This window comes from Chinchilla lanigera, unplaced genomic scaffold, assembly GCF_000276665.1.
Source record: "Chinchilla lanigera isolate Chin_1 unplaced genomic scaffold, ChiLan1.0 scaffold00052, whole genome shotgun sequence".
Lineage (NCBI taxonomy): Eukaryota > Metazoa > Chordata > Mammalia > Rodentia > Chinchillidae > Chinchilla > Chinchilla lanigera.
The window spans coordinates 10,076,964-10,088,676 of record NW_004955453.1 but is presented as its reverse complement, the minus strand read 5'-3'; positions in this window follow the sequence as shown (position 1 = coordinate 10,088,676).

The following is an 11,713-nucleotide window of genomic DNA, read 5'->3' as shown; positions in this document are numbered from 1 at the left end:
TTCCTACACTTCGTGTTGTCTCTTCACTCTGGTAGTTTCTCTTGCTGTGCAAAAACTTTTTAATAAGATATAATCACAGTTGATTTTTTGTGATAGGTCCTGTGTAATAGGGGTTTTATTCATAAAGTCTGCCTACACCAATGTATTCAAGAGTTTTACCTGTTCTATCAGATGTAATGTCTCTGTTTTAATAGTTAGATCTTTGATTCATTTTGACTTTAGTGCATGGTGAAACATATGGATCCAATTTTAATTAGCATGTGCAGCGATTGTTTTTCCAGCACCATTTATTACAGAGGCTATCTTTCTTCCATTGAATGTGTTTGGCACTTTTGTCAAAGATAAGGTGGCTAAGTATGTCTAGAGTTGTTTGTGCATCTTCTAATCTGTTCCATTGATCCTCAGGCCTGTTTTTTTTGCCAGTATCATGCTGCTTTTATCGTAGTAGCTTTATAGTATAATTTCAAGTTGGGGATTGTGAAGCCCCCTGCCGTGCCTTTGTTGCCCAGAATTACCTTTGCTATTCTATGTTTCTTCTGTTTGCAAATGAATTTTAGAAGTGTTTTCTCTAATTCTCTGAGCTATGCTGTTGGAATTTTGATTGGAATTGCATTAAATCTGTATAACAGTTTTGGACGTATGGCTATTTTCACTAATTTGGTTCTTCATACCCAAGAGCAAGGAATATCTTTCCATTTTCTTATATCCTTTTCGGTCTTCTTTTTCAGAGTACTCTAGTTTTCAGTGTAGATGTCTTTTACTTCCTTCATTAATTGATTCCTAGGTATTTTGTTTTTTTTTGGATACTTTTGTGAAAGGTGTTGTTTCCCTAATTTCTTTCTCAGTGAGTTTGTTATTTGTGTATTGGAAGGCTATTGATTTTTGAGTATTGACTTTGTATCCAGCTGTGCTACTGAAGTTGGTTATTAAATCTAGAAGTCTTTTGGTAGAGATTTTGGGGTGTTCTATGTAGAGTTTTATGTCGTCCGAGAATCATGATATTTTAACTTCTTCCTTTCTTATCCATATTCCTTTTATTTCTTTCTCTTGTCTAATTGCTCTGGCTAATGTTTCCAGAAGTATGTTGAATAAAAGTGGTGACAGTGGACATCCTTGCCGTGACTTCTGTGAACAGTTTTTTTTAATATCATTTCTGCTATCTCCTGCTTTTCTATTGTCTCCATTCAGTCTTATGTTATTCTTTGCGTCGTCTAGCAGCTGCTGGATTGATTTCTCATAGTCCCTTGCTATTTTTAAAAAATCTTTTCATGGGGCTGGGGATTTAGCACAGCGGCACAGTGGCACAGCGCCCAGGCAAGTACGAGGTCGTGAGTTTGATTCCTGCTACCCAAAAAAAATCAGAAAAAAAAAATCTTTCCATGATCACTAACCCTAAGCCTCTCTTCTGTATCTGAGATTCTGTCCACATTGCCTTATTCTGCTCTGGATACTTGTGGAATTTTTATTCTCCCAAATATCGGCTTCAATGTGTTTTATGGATTCCATTTCTTTCCTATGTTGGGCATTGATGGTTTCCATCATTTTCTTAAGGTCCCCTGTTTTTTTAAAAACCTGTATCTGCTTTAAAGTCACTGAGTATGGTTTTCATTGTGGTCATCATCTCTAGTTATCTGAGAAATTATTCTGATTTGATTCTTTTCTAGAGCCTCGTTCATTTGATTTGTTGTTACCACTTCAGAGAGACCAGGTGGGTAGCTTTTGGGTTACCCCACCGCACTGCCCCTTGGGTTTGCCTGTGGTGAACTAGATGTCTGGGGTTGCATCTTGTTTAAGTGTCTTCTTTCCTCCCTTCCCCTCCCTTCCTCTCCTCTTCTCTTTTTAGTTTAATTTCTGGATTGATGCTTGTAAATTGCCTGTCATGTGTTGCTTTACTGCTAATATTTAGAACCCTATGACTACTTCTCAGAGGTGTCTTCGATATGTAGCAGGTGTTTGTGTTTTGAGTCTGTTGCAAGATCCTTCCTCTTTAAATTGTTGGGGATGAGAAGTGCTGCCTGCCTGGCCCAGCCCCTGTTTTTTTTTTTTTATTTTAAATACATTAATTTATTTTATTATAAAGAGAATAAAAAATAATAAAAAAAAAGACAAAAACAAGACATGCAAAAACAATAAAAATGATACACGGTTTTAAACAAAATGATAGGAATAAACAGTGATTGTTATATTACATTTTGTGATCTTCAACCAGCCCCCAGTTCTTTGGCACTGGCGCCAGGTATTTTCTATGACCTTTAGCCAATCACAGTCTTGGTGTACCAGAAAGAACAATTAGTTAGAACAGTTACGTCACTTTGGCCTAAAGTGGTGCAGTCAGCAATACCAATAGCATCAAACAGCCTAGAAAATAACAAATTGAAGCAACCATTTGCCACCTTTAACTGTATGAACTAGATTTGTGGTTATATAACAAAATGTGAAACAAACCAGAAAATTACATGCCGTAGATAAGTCCTCAATATGCCAATTTTACGCTTGGGAAAAAAATTAAAAGTGGTTAGGGAAGAAAAATAGAGAAATGAAAGAGGAAGAGATTAGAAGCAAGGGTGGAGGACAAAAAGGATCATGTAAACTTTGGGAAACTGGTGCAGGAGAGGAGGGAAAGAAAGAAGGAAGAAATAAAAGAACAGAACCACAACCATGAAGCTAGAAACCACATCCACGCTCATCTAAAAACAAGATCAAACAATGAAGAAGGAAAAATAAAAACAATAACTACAAAATTAAAAAAGCCAAGAAAGAGAAAAAAAAAAGTCCACTTCCAGGTTTGTGTCTGTTGTCACTGGTAGACAACAGGTGGAGACGGAATCCAGACCTGAGCTGATTTACCCCAGCAGGCCAACAGTAGCTTGATGGCGGGGTAGTGGATCATCTCAGTGAGCCTGCGCCTCTGTTTCTCCTGAAGTTCAGGCTGGTTTCTGGCCATGAGACTGAAGACCACAGACCCATTCAGCCTGCAGCCATCAGTGTACCTTCTCTGGGGTAAACTCAGCGAGCAGACACTAGATGGACCCAGCAGTTAGGTTCTGAGTGCTGAGCTTAGCTGGCGCCTCTCCAAGATGACTCCTGGCCCGTCGCTCTCCCGTGGGACGTCTGATCCCTCAGCACTCGCCCGCATTGAGTGCAGTCCTTCACGCCCACTGTTTGCCTTTGCTGCTGCGTTTCTCCGTGAGACATCTGCCATTGCCAGCAGTCACTGTGTCCACTGGTTTGAACACCTCTTCCCACACAGTCCCAGCTCAGGGAGAAAGCTTCGCTGTCTACCTCCTCCTTCACTGAAGTTTCTCTCTTTGCTCTCCCTGTGGGCTTCAGTTCTCACTGCAGATCCTTCCTGGGTCCAGGGGCCCCGCTTGCCTCTTTGTCTCCCTCGTGTTGCTGTATTCCAGTGTCTGGACGGCGACTCTGAGGTTCTTTCCCTGGTGCTTACCACTCTGCCATCTTCACTTTGAATCTCTTTGTTTTGTCAAAAAAAATTTTTTTTTAACAGTTTTCTAGGAATTTTTTCTGAAGTCCTTTTTCTTCCTAGTTAAATCACTTGTACAGCTAGGTATGTTTTATTCCTCTCCAGCTGTGAGGTGTTACAATTCAAGACCGCATGGCATATCCTTCTTTTCAGAGTCCCATTGCAGTGTAACTTGATGTGCCCAGGTGACGGGAAGTTACAACTTCCATTCGCTAGTGTCGTTCAGACAGTAATGGTATAAAGTGCTAGATAGGCAAAGTATAGGTCATAACCGACAGCCGTTTACATGATCTCTCAAGGTTTAAGATTTTTTGTACATAACACTTCCTAATTCAAGTTCCATAAAATAAATGGCAGAAAAGTAGATTGTATGCTTTTAAGAAATTGCCTATTCCAAGAAAATGAAACTCAAAAGCAGCTTAAAGTGTTGCTAATGGAAAAATAAAGTATGTATTTATCAATTCAATTTAATATTCTATAATCATAATAATGCCTGTTTTGTACCAAGCACTATTTTAAGTATTAGAACACATTTAATTCAGTAGAGGGTAATCTTAGTGTCTTTCTGGCTTTTTCATCCTTTATAGTTAGCTCAGTAATCCTCCAGCTGCAAATTCCTTGGATTTATTTCCTTTTTTCCTTTGTGGTGACAGTAACAGTTTTTAGTTTAAGCTACTGGTAGTCACTCCCAGACGTTAACAAGAAAAACAAGACTGGAGTTGAGAATAGAAAAGAGGAAAAATAATAAAGCCAACTGTATTTCGTCATGAAATTTTTAACAAATCTTTCCCTGTCATACTGTTCCCCCTGCCGCTCCAATCTAAACATGAAGCAGGCCACACAGCTGGAAGGAGCTGGGAGGAGGGGAAGTCCTGGGAGAACGTTAGCTCTCCCTGCCGAATCAGTCAGTATCCTGCTTTAACGAGAAATGCACAGGCAGATACGATGAGCTTATCACAGGACTTCTAAGGGTCCCGAAACAGCAGCCGGTGCTGTCCGGGGCGCACAGGAAGGAGTTGAAAAGGCCGAGGCAGAAGCTGCCTGAGAAGATCCGTGGCCTTTGGTAGAGGCAGCCAGCCACAGTGACTGGGGAATAAACCCTGATCTCCCCTGCTGTTTCCTCCGCTCTTCCAGGGGCTCATTCGCCCAGAACTCATTTCAAGCCACAGTGCAAGCAGGAGGACTCGCAGAGGCTGTCCGTAAAAGTTGGCCCGCAGGACAGCCAGACAGGGCGGGCTGGGGTGCATCTGAAGCAAAAAGCCAGCCTGTTACTCAGCTTCCTGACCGGTGTGACAAGTTCCATGCGAGCTGGCGGGAAGAGCCAAGTGCTGACCCCTGGTTCACAGTCTTGTGTTCATCTCCATCCCTGCGGAAAGAACAAGAGTCCCCACACCTAGGATGACGTCTTCAGTTGAACATTCTTTTTAAAGCTAGAAAGTAGCACCTCAGGTTCAAGCTTTGCCTGCAGTGTATTTTAAAGACGACTCGTTGAGACTTAGGGAGTCTCTCTGCTCGCAGACAGCGGGTGAGCAGCCGACTGAGGGTCTTGCCCTGAGCCCAGTCATTCTCAGCCCAGCTAAACAACCCCTAGAAGGCAGCTGGGAAAGAGGAATTTGGGTCAGATGTAAGAGGACTGGCAGCTCTGGCGCGTAGAGGAGGGCTGTTACGAGGGGAAACTTAGAGATGTATCTAGGGGCCAAACTGATACGTTCCCTGTCCTTTTCGGAGAGTTGACTCCATCTCAGTAGTTGAACACAAGGTTCGAGGATCAAACCCAGTAGTAAAAACACCACTCTGTCATCTGCAAGTACATGGAATCACTCATTGGCACTGCAGGACAAGGGTTACAGAAGGGAAGCTTCGGGGAAGCAAAGGACAGAGTCTCCCAGCTGTGTATATCCACTGTATGTAAAATGTCGTATTCTAGCTAGATACTATAGCATTCTTGGGGAATTTTTTTTAAAAAGTCTAGAGATTCAGTTGCAAACTCAATTAGCCTCTATCCGCTGCTCCCCTGCTCCAAGTACTGTGGGAAATGCGGCCCTCCCCCCTGCCCCCCACTTTGGGCATTTGCAGCCCTTAGACCGGAAAATCAGAGGGGGCCTCTCCTTACCCGAGGCTTTCAGCCTCTTCAATCTGGCTGCTTCTCGTTATGCATGTGGAACAAACTATGCTTAGTACTAGTAACTACTTCACAGGTAAAGCAGTTTGTATTCCTTATAAATGTGATTTCAACACGTTTGTAAGTAAAATCTTCATTGAACTTACATTTTTTTTCTTTTTTTTCTGAGACAGGGTCTTGCTATATAGTTCAGGCTGGCCTTGAACTCATTATATAGCCCATGCTGGCTTCAAACTTGCAGCAGTCCTCCTGCCTCAGCCTCCCAAGTGCTGGGATTAGGTGTATTGCACCATACCTGGCTCAAATTGTACTTTTTAAAAAAAGCACCTACTAATATGTAATGGGCTGGGATGTAGAAAATGAATATACTTTGCAATTGTGTATGAAATAGCTAAAAACAGTTTCTGGTGACTTATTTGTCCTGTCGGAAGAAAACCTCGATAAATTTCATGTGTAGCTAAGTGGAACATGCAGGCATAAGGGTGTTATTAAAGGGGAGTGTGTGACCAAGTGCCATGCGTCAAACCTCTCTTTTAAACTTAAATTTGTGTTCAAAGCATCTTTTACAATTACAGCATGTTCATATACTGTTAACTCTGCCAAACTATAATTTAGCCAGATGAAGCATAAAACACTTCAAAAATTTGAATGTAAACCCACATTTTCAAAGCAAAGCTGATGATGGTGCACACCTCTAATCTCAGCACTCAGGAGGCTGAGGCAGGAGAATTGCTGAGAGTGTAAGGGCAGCCTGCACTACATAGAATCTGTTTCGAAAAACTGAACCAAAACAAACAAAAAGCAGTCTTAACACACCTCAGACTTTTGATCCCAATGTATTTTGTCCAGGTATGTAGCTTATACCAAAAAGAACCTTTTAAATGTTTGTAAAGAATTACAATAGTTTCTTACGCTGTTCCCATTATACAAATAAAAAATTTTTGTGAACATAACTATTATGGTTTACAAAAGCTGGCTGGAATAGGTTACAAATCTTTATAGAGAATTTTTTGCAGTCTGTGAATTTATATTTGTAATGATCTAAGAATTCTGTTTGTAATTTGGTATCCAGAACTTTATCTTGGAGCATTTATAAGCATGGTAACAGACCACAGCATCTGAATTTTCCTGATGTGGGTTTTAGCATTTACTCTAGCATTTTCCTCTCAAATATAATTTATAGGAACTGAGCAGCAACACCATTTGGGCCAATGTTAATCCCCACTATAAGACAAGACTGTCAGATGGTTTTTGGATAAAGCTTGAACTTGGGAAGTTCAAGAGGAAGACAGGAAGACAGTAATCATCTTCTCTAAAATTCTTTTTTTCCACCTCTTCCCATTCTTTAGTTTCCTAAACCCATACAATAAATGCACCAAAACGTTCTGGTAGCCAAAGTTTAAACATCCATAGACTCAGTTATGTCATTCATAGGTACTGTAATTTTAAAATTCAGATTATCTCTTATTATATGCATTATAAAATGACCATTATTCTGAAAGGTTTTTTTCATGTGTGTGGCCATGAGAAAATGATCTTAAAATTACAGTTCTCGGTAAGAATAAAACAAATGAAGCTATTTTTATGTTCAGCGCTGGATTGATTTTGGCCACAAGGTGGTGCTCTAGTCCTACGGCACAACTTAGGGTGCGCTGTGCCATCGTGACAAACGCTATTTTCTACTTACACAAGAAACCATGTAGGGCCCAAGGTAACAATGGAATTTGACTTCCCCAGGCCCTGTGCAGCACTGCCAGGAGCCTGCAGCGGGCAGCCCACTTTCCCTCCCCTCAGGATGCAGTCAGAGCCTCCATGTACAAACAGCTCACCTCTGACGCCAAGGTGTGGAGGTTTCAGCCCCTTTTGCTCACGGGAAGAGGGAACATTGCAGGGCTGCCAAAAATAAAACTTTAGAGGCCCCCTCTAACCCCTTTACCGTTGTTCCTTTCTCTTTTTCTTTTATGAAGACCATTAGGGGCTGGGGATTTAGCTCAGCGGCACAGCGCCTGCCTGGCAAGCGCGACGTCCTGAGTTCGATTCCCAGTACCGGGAAAAAAAAAAAAAAAAAAAAAAAAAAAAAAAAGACCGTGAATGCGCCGAAAAGGTAAGGGGATCCCAGTTTTCATCTCACTTGCTGAAGCGCAGCGTTTCCTCCATGAAGCCAGCTCACAGCATGCCGCGCTGCGGAGGCACAGCGGGCAGCAGGCCGCCCAGCATCTGCACTCAGACTCATGTCGTCCGCTCTGCTGATCCCTCTGTCTTCTGTCATTTGCCGGGATCCTCAACCACTGTCCTCGAGGACTTAAAAATGTAGCTCTTGACTTCGGTTGGGCCTCAGGCCATCCGAACTCCATGGTGCTCTAGAACACCAACCAGGGTTGCTTGACTTACTCCTATTTTGCAAACTAGTAACAGTTTTTCCGGCAGAAAATCCGTGCAATCAAAAATCACAAGCCGGGTGTGGTGTGCTCACCTGCGATCCCAGCACTTGGTTGAGGTGAGAGGATCATGAGTTTGAGGCCAGCCTGGGCTACAGAGTAAGATCCTGTCTCAAAAAGCAGACAAATCACAAACACACATGCTCCTAAAAAAGAAGTGTTTACTGTTGGTAGCGTCTGTGCCTTCACTAATACTCATTTATTCTTGCTCACTTATCTGACTGCTTGGCAATGTTTACTAACAAAAGACTAATGGTTTAAGATGGGGAAAAACCCCCATGTTTATAAGAAAATATTTCTGGGGTGGGGGAAAGCAATTGAGCAAAATAAAACATTAATGTTTTTGTCCTCTTACTGAGGAACAGGAGTCTCTGTTGTTTGGTTATTCACAGAATAGTTACCAGAGCTGGTGTACATTAAAGCTGTTAAATGCAATAAAATAAAATTGCAAAATGCACAAATGAATTTATTCTGATCTTCTTGCTTCAGAAGAGATGAGTCATAGGGCATTGACAGCTAGAGAAAGGTATTTTCTAGGTCAGAGGAGAGTTTGCAGACTGGCGATGCTCTCTCTGTGTAAGTTACTGTGTTCTGCTCGCTCTATGCTGCCCGCTGTTATTGCTGATACCTTTCTCACGTGCATCCTTTAACCTTGGGACCTCACCCGTGAAAACCTCCCTGGGGCCCGCCGAGTGGGCCAACAGCCATCGTCAGATTCATGACATTAATGTTTCTGGAGCTCCAGGCAGTCTGTCCCTAGGACTCATTTCTCAACCCTAGAATAGTTTCTTGTCTAGGAAGGACAGGTCCAGAGGCCTGTGGTGCTTCTTTTACCTTAAGTAGCTGGGCTTATAAATTTCAGATGGAGGAGCTTAGAGTGACAGGCTATTAAAAAACTCATTTCAGTTTCTCTCCCTAATATTCAATGATTTGCAAAACCTAACCAACAATGTAGTTAGTATGATGAAAAACACAGTTTTCATTTAGCAGACTTTCTCACTGGGGTCACATCTCTCTTTTTCTCTGAGGTTTGAGGGATGCAGCCTTGGAATCTCCAAAGAAATGGAGCTGTGTAGTCAGCAATGTTTTTCAACATAGTGGAGTCTGTGCAGGCCAGGGACACAGTGTTTCAGCATTCACAGGAGTCTCTGCCCACAGCTATGCCCAGGCTCACCGCTACCAGCTGTCACCAATGATCGGGCTAAGGAGGGGGGGAATTCACTATTCTACTGGCTAAGACCCTAACTGTGAAGCTCATGTGTCGCTGAATTTTTCATTTACAGAAAAACTAAAAGTGAGTGGTACAAAAGAACACTCCCTTGAATCTTTTTGCAAAGTTCTTATGATTGGAGATTTTTCCAGGTCACCTGTCATTATCTCTTTTATAACAAAGACTTAAATGGCCATTAAGACATAGTATTTGCAACATATTTGGGTCAGTGCTGCTGTCTTTTTTCCATGTGTTTCAGGCAGAATTGAAAGTACCCATCTCAAGAAGTGTCAAAACAGCAACTTCATTGGCGGCTGGCTCCATTTTCCCGTAGGCCTACCATTTTGTTACTTTGGGAAAATTGCACCCTGTCTCTCACTCAAACTCAGTGTGGCATCTAATCTATGTGATAAATTGTTTGCTCAAACACATCTACAGAGCAAAAATGATCCATCACAGGCCTGTAATCTTTGTGGCAGTCTTCATCTTAAATTTATTCCAGTTTCCCTCAAGGAAAGGAGTTTTCAGAAATGTGATACTTTCAAAGAAAAGGTCTGCAGACTCATTGAGAAGTATATCAAAAGGTAAAAGTAGAATTGAGAGAAACTTTCCCTCTCCGGACCAGAGATTGTGCATAGGTTCAAAAGTCAGCAGGGTCAGAATCTGAGTGTTGACTACAGAGGACTGAGGAAAGAATTAGTTGGAAGGATCAAATAGAAATAGAGAGAAGACATATAGGCTGGTAACCTTGATATCATGGTTTTTCTAAATTCTGTACATTTTTTTTGGAAGACGACGTTTATGTAGTTCAGGCTGGCTAAGGTATGTTGCTCATACTGGTAGCAAACTTGCAGTGAGCGTCATACCTGTCTCCTGAGTGCTGGGATTACACTCATGCCCTGCCGTAGGGGGCTAAGTTGTGTATACCGTTTAACGTAGAAACCTTATTAATAATTGGAGGTACTCAGAAACAGGACTAGGTACACCTAAACTTAATGTGCTCTGTAAAACATGACCAGCATACTACTGAGGAGCACCCTCTCTGTGTCACAATCTAGAGTTGCTCGGCCTGTCCAAGAAAGGTGGACTTCCTCGTCTTTTCTTGAATGAGCACTGCCAGAGCCCTGGGGTCCTGGCCCCTGCAGTCACTTGTCCATCTTCTCTGGGACTCATATCTACTTAGTCCTCCTTCCACACCTTATAAACACACTTGCAGGAGCGGGATATACTGCAACACCATGACTGTTTCTCTGGCTCCTAAGATGAACTTACTTAAAGAAAAGATGCATTTATCCCTGGATCTTCTAGTGTTTGAAACCTGGTAGGCACCTGTGATGGTTAATTTTAGGTGTTAATTTCACTGGAGTAAGGGCTGGATACCCCGATAGTGGGTAAAGCATTATTTCTGGGCATGCCTGTGGGTGCTTCCATTTGTCACCAGACTGAGTAAGGAAGATCTGCCCTTACCCAGTGTGACCATTCAGTCAGTGGAGGAACAGAACAGAAACTGCAAAGGGGGTTTCACTCTGTCTTCTGGAGCTGGGAAGCTCAATTGACAGCGGACACCAAAGCCGCAGGTTCTGGGGCCTGCTGCCTCCGGACATAGCTCCCCTGGTTGTCGGGCCTTCAGAAAGCTAAGCCACCAGCTCTGGAGTCCCCAGCTTGCAGGTGGGCATTCAAGGGACTTCTCAGCCCCTAGAATCATGTGAGCCAATTCCCATAATAAATCCTATTTCTGTATCTTTAACTGTCCTACTGGTTCTGGTGATGGTTACATTTGATTGGATAGAGAAACGCCTAGGAAATTAGTAAAGCACATTTCCGGATAGGTCTGTGAGGGTGGTTCCACAGATGATTGGCAGGTGGGACAGCAAATTAAGGAGAGACCCGCCCAGAATGTGGGCGGCACCATCCAAATAGGCTGGGGCCCCCAGGATGCAATAAAAATGGGAGGAGGAAACCTGAGAGCCTTTCTTTCTGCAGAGATGAGCAGCTTTCCCTGCCGCGTCCTTCCACCATGTTATTCTCCACAGGTCCTGAAACAATAGGGACGACTGACCATGGCCCGGATCCATGAGTCCAAATAAACCTTGCCTCCTTTCAATTATTTTTCTCAGGTATTCTATCACAGAAATAAAAATCTTACAGTTTTGTTTCTTGAAGAACCCCCAACAATAGCGCACTTGAATAAATAATGAGTGGGAATTATAATTCTCATTTTACTGCCAATGGTATTGCTATTTTTAAAGTCAAAATAACATTGTTGAATGGCAGCAGAATACTGGAAAACCCAGCAAGACGGGCTCCAAAAGGTAAGCGGTAACCACTGGCATGTTAGCTGGAATATACGTGGCCAAAGGGAGCCATTTAAAATAGTTTTTTAGCATTTACTCCTTAAAAAGGAAATGAGTGCTCCCCTTTCTCTCTTCTCCTTTGGTTGTGAAGTACCCATTTGTAAATAG